This window comes from Mirounga leonina, unplaced genomic scaffold (genome assembly GCF_011800145.1).
Source record: "Mirounga leonina isolate KUSES-001 unplaced genomic scaffold, KU_Mleo_1.0 Mir_200, whole genome shotgun sequence".
NCBI lineage: Eukaryota > Metazoa > Chordata > Mammalia > Carnivora > Phocidae > Mirounga > Mirounga leonina.
In genome coordinates, this window is record NW_023270503.1 from 5,769,713 (window position 1) to 5,781,437 (window position 11,725).

Consider the following 11,725-nt stretch of genomic DNA (forward strand, 5'->3'; position numbering starts at 1 on the left):
ATGTGAGACAGAACTGACCATTGGATATGGGGGGGACTGGAGCATTCATATGCTGTTGGTGGGAATGTAAAATACTCTGGCCACTTCGGAGAGCGGTATGAAAGGGCCCTATAAAATTAAACACACCCTCGCCATGCGCCCCAGCCATCTCACTCCTAGGTATTTACCAAGAGAAATTAAAACAGGTCTCTACAAAGACTAGTACAGCGATGTTCACAGCATCATTATTCATATTAGCCAAAAATGATAGAGCAAATGTCCCCTGACAGATGAACAGATAAACCAGTTGTAGTATATTCATACGAAGGGATCCTGCTCAACCATAAAAAGAATGACATGTTTTGTTTTGTTTTTTTTTAAAGATTTTATTTATTTATTTGAGAGAGAGAGAATGAGAGAGAGCACATGACAGGGGGGAGGGTCAGAGGGAGAAGCAGACTCCCTGCCGAGCAGGGAGCCCGATGCGGGACTCGATCCAGGGACTCCAGGATCATGACCTGAGCCGAAGGCAGTTGCTTAACCAACTGAGCCACCCAGGCGCCCAAAAGAATGACATGTTAACACATGCAGTAGTATATACAGATCCCACAACATCAGGCTGAATGTAGGAAGTCAAACACAGATTGATTACAAATGGCATCATTTCGTTTATGTAAAATTCTGGAGAAGACAAAGCGATAATGACATGATGCAAATCCATGGCTGCCTGGGGCTGGGAGAGGGGCTGCAAAGGGACCCAAGGGGACCTTCAGGGTAACAGCAACGTGCATATAACTGTACTCAATCACCCACATTCAAGCTCTACACCTAGAATGAGTGACTTTTATTACATATAAAGTACACTTTAATAAAACCATTTGTCAAATCTTGAAGACAGGGGCACCTGGGTGGTTCAGCCTGTTAAGCGTCCGACTCTTGATTTCGGCTCAGGTCATGGTCTCAGGGTTGTGAAACTGAGCCCCTCCTACGGCTCCCCGTTCTGGGCGTGGAGCCTGCATAGGAGTCTCTCTCTCTCTCTTTGCCCCACCCCCCTCTCCCTCTCTATAAATAAATAAATAAATAAAACAAATCATTGAAGACAAATTATATAGGTGAGAGTTGGAAGGGGAGGGAGATGGAGGGGCAGAGAAGGGCTCAGTCGTGGGTCTACAAGGCTAAGGGGTGTGCACTGTTCCCAAGAGCCATGGGGAGCCATGCAGAGCTTCGAGCAGATGGTGTCATGATCTGATTTGTGTTTAAAGCAGTCTCCCGGGCCACTCTGTGGAGAAAGGGTCTGGTGAGAGGAAATGAGGGCCGGAACTGAGAATTGTGGGGCTGCTGCAGCTGAGAACCATTTAGGCGGTAGGAGAGGCTCTGGAGGAGGAGTAGGAGGGTGTGGGAGAGGGGCTGGGCAGCCATGGGGGACATCTGAATGCATCGGATACTTCTGCCCTAGCAACCAGGCGAAGGGCGGTGCCTGCAGAAGGCGATCGGGTTAGGGGAGAAAGAGGATGAGATGACGGGCTGTGGCATCTTGCATCTGAGGGGCTGCGGCCCCCCTGAGGAAGTGGTGGGAGGTCAGGGCTCTTAGGGATCCAGGGGCTCGGAAGAGTGGCGTTTGCTGAATGCAGTCTTGGGAGTCTGGTGAAGCCCTGGGAGGGAAGGAGAGGCTAGGGGCGGGTGGGAAGGATGGAGAGTTGAAGCACGTCTGGGAGAACCCCCATGTTGAAGAGTGAGTGGGAAGGGCTGGAGATCAGAGGAAGACAGAGGGTGTGTTGGATAGTGGTCAGATAGGTCAGCTGCTACAGAGCAGAACAGTCACGGTCATGGTCACGGTCATGGTCGTGGGGGATGCAGGCTGAGATCAGGGACAGGAGAGCAGGGGCGGGAACTCCCCTGCAAGAGTGAAAGGGTAAATGAGATGACAGCAGGGCGTGTAGACGCTCTTTGGAAAAGTGTGTCCGAGAGAAGGGAGGACGAGGAAGTGGGAGATGGAGCAGGAGGTGGCCGCAGGAAGGGTGAGGAGTCCTGGCTCTGGTCTCTTGGTGCGGGCTTCCCTCCCAAACCTTCTTGCTGCTCGGAGTAGAAACAGCCTCTTTTTGGCAACCGTCTTGCCCTTACTCGTGCTTGGATTAACAGCAAATTCTAGTTTCCTTGCCGACTCATTTCCCACCCTTCAGGGAGCCTGGCAGGCGGCCCGGGCTCCTTCCCTGCCCCCTCCTCCCAGGCAAGAGTGAGCTGCAGGAGGTGCCCCGCTGGCTCATCACCAGAGAGCCCAGGAAGTGGGGTGAGACCTGGAAGGCAACTCAGTCGATCCCCGTCTTGGCGGAGGAGTAAAACTGGACCCAGAGAAGGGCCTCTGGCTTGCCCAAGGCTGCAGAGCTGTCCGCACAACCCTGCACAGACCCCCAGTGGCAGACATGGGGAAGTTTGGGTGGGGAGGTGGTGCCCAGACAGTCTTGAGGACCAAGGGGACACCTCCGCACCCAGCAGGAACTCTGGGCCCTCCAGCTGGAAGAACCTGGAGGAAAGGGGGAGATAAGAAAATGACTCTCCAGTGACTGACTGGCCAGTTACCCTTGATTGCTTGTGTGGGGAGGGGCAGCGCCCAGCCCTGGGCCTCTGCCAGGCTCCCTAAAGGGTGGGAAATGAATTGGCCTGGAAATTGGAATCTACTGTTATCTCAGACATGAGTAAGGGCAAAACGGTTGCCAAAAAGAGGCTGTTTCTACTCCAAGAAGCAAGAAGGTTTGGGAGGGAAGCCCGCACTGTAAGACCAGAGCCAGGACTCCTCACCTATTTTGCTACCATCTGGCTCTGTGACCTTGAGCAATCTGCTTCACCTCTCAGGGCTTGGAAATTCCACCCATCACCTCCAGCAGACACATGTTAATTCATTCATTCATTCATTCACCCAACAAGCATTTCTCCACATCTGCTGCCTTGGACAGAGATGTGCTGTGGGAAGAGCTAAGCTTTGGAGTGAGAGACCTGAATTCAAATCTCCATCTGCCACTTGCTAGCCAGGTGACTTTGAGCAAGTCATTTAATCTCTGTGTGTTTCAGTTTCCTCATCTGCAAAATGGGGGTAACAATACCTACCTCAAGGAATCTTGCTATTTTCCCATCTCATGACCAGCCAAGTACCATCTTCACATGTATCTCTTCAAGTTCAAAACGAGGGAGTTAATACATGCACTGGACATTAAAGAAAAAAAAAAAAAGGAGTAATTACCTCACAAGGCAGATATAAGGATTAGGTTACTCGAGACAAATAAGAATCTTTAATATGGGCGCCTGGGTGGCTCAGATGGTTCAGCATCTGCCTTCGGCTCAGGTCATGATCTCAGGGTCCTGGGATCGAGCCCCACGTCGGGCTCCTGGCTCAGGGGAGAGTCTGCTCCTTCCTCTCCCTCTGCCCCTCCCCCTGCTTGTGTTCTCTCTGTCTCTCAAATAAATTAATTAAATTAACAAATCTTTAGTAAATGCTGAACAAGGCAGCCATGAGTTTGACAACAAATAGCAGCCTGATGATGATGATGATGATGATGATGATGATGATGATGATGATCTGTAAAGCCTAAACCAAAGCCTGAAGCATGAAATGTGCTCAAGAAATTGTAGTTACTGGGGTGCCTGGGTGGCTCAGTCAGTTAAGCATCCAAATCTTGGTTTTGGCTCAGGTTGTAATATCATGATTGTAGGATTGGGCTCCACACTCAGCATGGAGTCTGCTTGAGATTCTCTCTCTCTCACCCTCTGCCCTTTCTGCTCATGCTCTCTCTCTCTGAAATAAATAAATCTTGAAGAAAAAAAAAGAAATTGTAGTTACTGTTATTGTAGTTACTGTGTGTCATTGTGTTTTTGTGTTACTGTTATTGCATTATTGTGTTATTGACATGAACAATCATAGCACAACAATATCATTGTATGTAAAGTGTGCAATGGGCTTGCTGAGGTAGCAGCTACTTAAGAAGTGGTTGCTATGTGGGGCGCCTGGGTGGCTCAGTTGGTTAAGCGACTGCCTTCAGCTCAGGTCATGATCCTGGAGTCCCGGGATCGAGTCCCGCATCGGGCTCCCTGCTCGGCGGGGAGTCTGCTTCTCCCTCTCCCACTCCCCGTTTGTGTTCCCTCTCTCGCTGTGTCTTTCTCTGTCAGATAAATAAATAAAATCTTAAAAAAAAAAAAAAAGAAGTGGTTGCTATTCATGCATTTATCTCAGTGATGACATCATGATGTGCCCAGTGCCCGCCACCTAGTAGATGCTCAATGCATGTGAGTTTCCTCCCCATTGGCAGAGACCTCAGAGCATCCTGGCCCTGGTGAAGGGTCCATGGTCATCTAGGAAGGACGTAGGCACCCCCAGATACCCAAAGCAGGGTGTGTGTGGTCTCCACCCTGGGGCAGCTCAAGACCCAGATCTCTCACAGCTGCTGTTGGAAGAGACAGATCTTTCCAGCAAACCTTAAGTCTTGTTTCCAGACCAGCCACTGTCCCCTCACCCCCAGTCCCTGTTTCTCAGCCCAGGAACAAGCCAGACTCTGCTCTCCCTGCTCAACATTTATATTTCCAGCTATTTATAACCCAGGCTTAGAGCGGCCATGGTGGGGCTGAATGGGCAGTGAGGAGTCTGGCCTCCCATCAAGTGGGCAGCCCCAGAGGCCCTGGCCCCCATCAGAACATTTCATTTCAAACCCTCTCTTTAGCTTTCTTTCTCCCCCCACTGGCTCTGGTCCAGCATCTCTGTAGCTTGGATGACATGGCTCGATGAGAGGACATTTCATGTATCCCAGTAACTGACTCTGTTTGAGAGTCACCTGGGCCATGGGGTCCTGGTCTGTTTGTGGTCTCAAGGGGCTATGCTTCTCTTTCAAAACTTCCCCAGCACTATGGAGGAAGGTGGCCCTGACCGCTTGCTGTGAGGTGGAGGAGGAGGTGAGAAGCAAAGTCCAGTAGCTGGGAGGGCGGCGGGGGGGGGGGGGTTGAGAGGTGGGAGGGGTGAGGGAGAGGAGGAGGACACTGTGCTGCCTGCAGCACAAGGAGGTGGCCACAGGACCAGGAGCCACCGCATTGTAGTGAAGGGCCAGGAGTCCCAGATCTGCTACTTCCTAGCTATGTGTCCTTGGACAAGTTACTTAACCTCTCTGAGTCTCCGTTCCTTACCCTGTAAAATACAAAGAGAATGCCCCCCCAGAGTCCCCATCAGGGCTGAGGAAGGGTTTGAGGAGCTCCTGAAGCACAGTGCCTGGCATGCAATCACTATGTCTCTCTTCCTTCTACCTCTCTCCTAATGCTGAACCCCGGCTCGCCCCCAGCTTGGAAAAATCGGAATCCACTGCTTTTCATGCTTTTCCCAAGGTTTGCCCTTAAGAAGGGGGATCAACCTGAGGAAGAGAGCTGTGGCTTCGGGTCCAGCTGACTGGGGGCTCCCCACCTACATTGCCTGACTCGGAGCTGGTCTGTTAGTCAAGGGCAGCATCGCTTCCAGCCTGAGCCTGAGCAACCACAGAAACTCAGGCCTTGGGGACAAGGGGTGGACAGGGCAGCAAGTGGCTGCGTGAGGAACCCTGGAGGCTCCCAGGAGAACATGTTTCCAGCTGAGAGACTGTGTGTGTACAAAAGCAGGCATGTGTGGTGGTGGTGGAAGGGGCAGGTGTGTGTTGATGTGTGTGTGTGTGGAAGTTGGGGGAGGGGGTACTGGATTTAAAATTTACTCCAAATCACTCTGAGTCTCCTTAGGAACCCCACTTAGCCTGTGAGCTTTGGGAGGAAAGGACCGTATGTAGCTTGTTCGGTGTGGTCTCCCCAGGGTCCAGCACACTGCCTCGGACGCTCATGAATGAATGAATGAATGAATGATGAGGGAGGATAGCTTTCAGGAAGAGCCCGCCAGATTTAGGCAGCGGAAAAAGACTGAGAGGCCCTTGGGCTGTTGTCCCTGCTCCTCCGCACCCCTGGCCAAGCCCCAGCTGGGGATGGTAGAGGCAGCTGGTGTAGGGCAAGGAGCTTCCCAGCTCTGCTACCTACAAGCTGGGTGACCTTGGCTCATTTGCCCTCTCTGAGCTTCATGATCCCCAAGTCTGTCTGGGCAGGGAGGTTTTTTTCCAGTTAAATAAGTTAGATGGGTCGAAGGGCGTAACAGAGTCAGTGCTCGCTGCCTAGGCATTTCCTTAGCGAGGCAGGGGTGGGTGGGCAGAGACACACCCTCTCACCCCTGCACCCTGCCCTGCTTTCTCTTCCTGCCGCAGTGCAGTGCCGGCTCCCCAGGAGGGGCTGGCCGTGGTGAGGGGGCGGCTGCCTGCTGGCCTGCTTCCAGGCCCAGAGCGGAACCAAGTGCCGCCCCCATCCCCGTCATCCCCACAACAGCCTTCTCTCTGTGCCTTCCCAGTCCCACGCACCAGCCCCCACTCCCACCCTCCGCCCCTTCCCTTCCTCCTTCACTGCCTTCCCTGCCTCTCTTTGTGTTCCTTCCAGACACCGTTCCAGCCCACTGGAGAAGAATAGAACAGAAAGCTCCTCCTCATCGCCCTTCTGTGGTGGCCATGCTCACAGCCCCCTCCTCTGGGGCCCCTGGACGCCTGTCCCCACCCCCCTGCTCACAAGGCTCAGCCTGTGATGAGAACTGGGCTTTTCACCGGAGTGAAAATACCAGTGTTTCAGAAAGCAGAGCTCAGAGAGCTGGCCTGACCTCCCAGCCCTGCTGCGCATCTTAGGTGGGAGCTCACTCTTCCTGGGCCTTTCCCCACAAACATGTCCCCGCCTCCCATCTCCAGGCCCTGTGCCACTCAGGCTGAGATGTCAGGGATGTCAGCAGTGTCTTCTCTGTGGGGTCCTGAGCTCAGGGACCTGTTGCCTCCTCTCTCCAGAAAATACCTCACAGAGCAGCCCAATTGGCCCCGGTTAGGAAGAACCCCTGACCGACAGTCTCATCTAGTGAGTGCTTACGACATGTCAGGCATTGTACTTGGAACTTGATGTGAAGTAGCACATTTAATCTTCACCACAAGCTTTTGAGGTCAATACCATTGTTTCCCCCATTTTACAGATGAGGAAATTGGAGCGACCTGCCCACGGTCACCCAGGCATTAGGGGCAGGATTAGAACACAGATCCTCTAACTTCAAAGCTGATGTATTTGGGTCATCACCCTTTCTCAGGACAGATATTGTGCAAACAAGCAAACAAAAAGACCATGAGTAAAATCCCCTTCTTACTTTTGATAGATTTTGTGCAAAGGGAAAGTCAGAGACTCTGGAAGGCCCCATTATTGTCACCTGAACAATCAGAAGTTCTGGGATTCTCAGTTGGGGGAATAGAAGACAGATCCGAATAATACAAAGTACATGCAGGGGCTGGAGCTGGTTAGGCCTGGGTTTGAATGTCAGTTCTTCAATTTGCTGGCTGGGTGACCATGTTACCTCTCCATGAGTTGGTTTGGGGAGTTTCTCTTCCGGGATAATCAGTTAAGATCTTACTGAACAACCCTCCCACAGATAACAACTCTTGACAACACCCCCCCACACACACACACACCCTCAAGGCCCCGGGAAATGAATAAAAGCAAGTAGACTCTGGAGCATTAGGGAATGACAAGGAGGAAGTTACCCATTTTTTATTTCTGATCTTGAGAGCAGGTTACAGTTATCATAGCACAGATAGAAAACCTGCAGTCTTTATGACCTAAGGAACCAGAGGACAAATTCAGATGAACCACAGCTACTGGGAAGTAGAAGGAGCAACCCCAGACAGGAGAGACACAAAGAGGGAGAGCCCCAACCCCAGATCCTGTGGATAGGCGTGGTTCAATCTCTGAACCACGTATGCACGGAAGCAACTTCAGCTGAGGAAAAATTTAAACAAACAAAAAAACCAAACCCAAAACTAAACTGAGATTTGGGCTGCCATCCAAGAGCAGAGTTTGAAGTTAATTGCCCAATAAAACAAAATTTCAACACATTTTGAGAATATCACAGAACCCAGAGTCCTCATAACATAACAGGCGCAATGTCCAGGATATATAACTCTGTTCCTCTAGAGTTATGCTCACAGACTTCAATGGAATTAAAGTAGAAACCAGTAACAAAAAGATAGCTGGAAAACTCCAAAGTATTTGGAGAGGAAACACACTTCTAAATAACACGTAAGTCAAAGAAGAAGCGTTGGGAGAAATTTTTAAAATTTTGAACTCCATGAAAGTGGCAATTATCAGGGTGCCTGGGTGGCTCAGTCAGTTAAGCGTCTGCCTTTGGCTCAGATCAAAGAGTATGGTCTTATTGGAACATTTTCATGCCGACTGCTCAGGCTGCAATCCTCTAAGTTCATACCATGGCTGGGATGGTAATAAGACCCAGAAACTTGATGCCCTCTCTGTTTCAAACAGATGCTTGACCCACTGAGCCACCCAGGCACCCCTAATAGCAATTTTCATATGAGGCACGCTCTGATCGCTTTTAACACCCAGAACCTCTGACATAACTTCCGTGGGATGTCACCTGGGAGTCAGGGGGGATTTTTGGAAATGGACCTTGTCTTCAGTTCCCAAGGACCATGGGAGTCCCCAAGGATTCTCCCTTGGGATGCCTTTTACCCCTGGAAACAATTCAGATTGCAAAATTTAAGAAAGGCCCTGCACAACCTCAGTCGGATCTATCAATTAGATCTCTTTTCCCGGAAACAGGGCAAACAGACGGAGGTACCCTAGGACCATCCAGGGCTCCAGGGCTCTAAATCAGGACCTGGACCTAAGGGCCTCTTGCACAATGTGTTTGGTCTGTAACCAGACCAGTAATCTCCCTTCTGATATATTGGATGATAATTATCTAAATAGGCCTCCTCAGAATAAACCCAGGTTGCTGGAGGAAACACAGGCCCTCCTTGACGAAGGGGACACTGCCTCTCTTACTGTTCCTTCTAACATATGTGGGGGCTTCTCCCTCATTTCCCGGGTTAATGGCTATAATTGGAGCCAACTGCGATTATTCTACTTTGGGACGGGGACTTTAAGGAATAGTCCCAAGCAGCCGCTGAAATTCCCTTTGTTTGGGGGAAATTCCCTGTCTTCTCTAGCCTGACATGGACTGCCTAATTCTACTTCTTGGTGGAAAAAACCTGCATCTGCTCATTTGTCCTAGCTGACAGGCTGTAGGACTGGGGGACCTCTTTCTCTGCCCTCTTGGCTTTTATCCGCCTCCAGCCTTCCTGGAGCACCTCACCTCTTCTGTGTTCCCCTCCCTCTCCTCCTGTTTCTGCACCACCTTGGCTGCAGCCCGTATACCTGTTCTTATGGCATCCTCAATGCCTAGGGCGCCATGGCTCCTTCTACCCTCAAGGTCAAGGACAACCCCCGGACGTAACACCACCCGCTTCAGATTTCCCCACCGGTGCCCCAGGTAGACACTGACAATGGGGAACAAATAATCAATTTGCAGGTTGTAAGGACATTTCTTTTTTTTAAGATTTTATTTATTTATTTGACAGAGAGAGACACAGCAAGAGAAGGAACACAAGCAGGGGGAGTGGGAGAGGGAGAAGCAGGCTTCCTGCTGAGCAGGGAGCCTGATGCAGGGCTCGATCCCAGGACCCTGGGATCATGACCTGAGCCGAAGGCAGACGCTTAACGACTGAGCCACCCAGGCGCCCCTATAAGGATATTTCATTTTATCTACATTTCCTTCTGCCTTTGTTTCCCACATCAGTTAAGAAAAGGGGCTTTGTGGTCCAGCAGCTCAGGGTTAAATCCTGGCCCTGTCCCAGGGTCCTGGGATCGAGCCCTGAGTCAGGGTTCCCTGCTCAGCAGGGAGTCTGTTTCTCCCTCTGCCCCTCCCCCAGCTTGTGTATGCGTTCTCTCTCTCTCGAATAAATAAATAACATCTTAAAAAAAAAAAAAAAGACGGGCACCTGGGTGGCTCATTTGGTTAAGCGACTGCCCTCGGCTCAGGTCATGATCCTGGAGTCCCGGGATCAAGTCCCGCATCGGGCTCCCTGCTCGGCAGGGAGTCTGTTTCTCCCTCTGACCCTCCTCCCTCTCATGCTCTCTGTCTCTCATTCTCTCATACATACATACATACATACATAAATAAAAGACAGTGTTCAGCTTCATCCTCTCTCCACCACCAGCCCCATCTTCTCTTCGGGCCAAGGACTCTAGCTAACTCCTAAAATTGCTGACTGCTTCTACATACAAATCCAGGCTCGGAGTGGGGAGGTAACCTGCATGTATTTACACAGCTAAGAAGCGAACCTCTGGTTGTCTAGGTCTTTCTGTGGTTCCATGCTACCAGCACACTTTTGTCAGCTCTCTCTCTCCTCCCCTATTCATTTCCTAGGGCTGCCGTAACAAATTATCACACACTTTGTGGCTTAAAACAACAGAAATTTATTCTCTCACTGTTTCAGAGGCTAGACATCCAAAATCAAGGTGTCAGCAGGGCCCAGACCTCTCTGCAAGTCCTGGGGGAGGATCCCACCTTGCCTCTTCCCAGCTTCTGGTGATTGTTGGCAATCCTTGGCTTATGGCTGCATCTCTCCAATCTCTGCCCCCATTTTCACATGGCCCTCCCCCTGTGTGTCTTCCCTTTGTGCATGTCTCTGTGGCCAAATTTCCCTCTTCTTGTAAGGGGGCCAGTTGCTGGATGGAGGGTCCAAACTTATCCAATGTATCAGCACAAATCTGATTTCCAAGTGAAGTCACATTCACAGGTACCAGGGGTCAGGACTCGGACATGTCTTTTGGGGAGACACAATTCAACCCACAACATCCCTGAGATCTAATGATTTATAAGAAATACATATTTGGTCATTCAGCTGACTCATATATTTCTCGGATATATTTGGTCTTCACGAGTCCTGAAAATCCTCCAGAACTGTGAAGGTGATATGGGTGACTTGTTATTAATGAAGGTGACTTTTGGATCCGCCCGAGGGTGGGAGCTGGTGAGCAGGAGGACTGACCCTGTGACTAAATGGTCAGAACCTTCAGCCCCACCCTCCACCTGACCTCTGGGGAGGTTGAATCAATCAAAGGCCAATGACTTAGTCAATCATGACTACGTCATGAAGCCTCCATAAAAACCCAAAAGGACAGCTTGTGGGTCCTTTTCCTTCGTTTCAGAAAGCTTGGGGAACCAGGCCATTGTCCTGTGCCACTGAGCAGGGCCCCGAGCTCCACAAGGACAGAAGCTCCTTTGTTCAGGACTTTGCCCCAGGTATCTCTATGTCTAGTATCCTTTATCATATCCGTTAGTGAACTGATAAATGAAACTAGGTGTTTCCCTGGGTTCTGTGAGCCACTCTAGCAAATGAGTCTGCAGCGCACGTTAACAGCCTGGGGCTTGTGACTGGTGTCTGAAGAGGTGGGGGAAGCAGTTGTGTCAGACTGAGCCCTCGATCTGTGGGATCTGATGTCATTTCCGGGTACACAGTGTCCAAAATGCTTGGTGCTGTGTATGGGGACCTCACTCCCAGACACGTGTTAAAATCCGGTCAAAGAACTCTAAAAGAAACCCCCCTACCGAATGTGCTAGACAATAATTCAGCAGGTGGACACTGAGCAGACACTCTGCATGGGAAGGAGCATCCTCAGGGTGTGATGGGGAGGTGGCAGGGCCCCATGAAGACCTGGCTGCCTGACACACAGGGACAGAGGCCCAGACAGGAGCCGGTGTGTGGCTTGGCCACCAGACTGTCTTGCGCTCTTCCTGTCTGTTCCGTCTGCCCTCCAGCCAGCAGGAGGGACAGCAGGCAGGCAG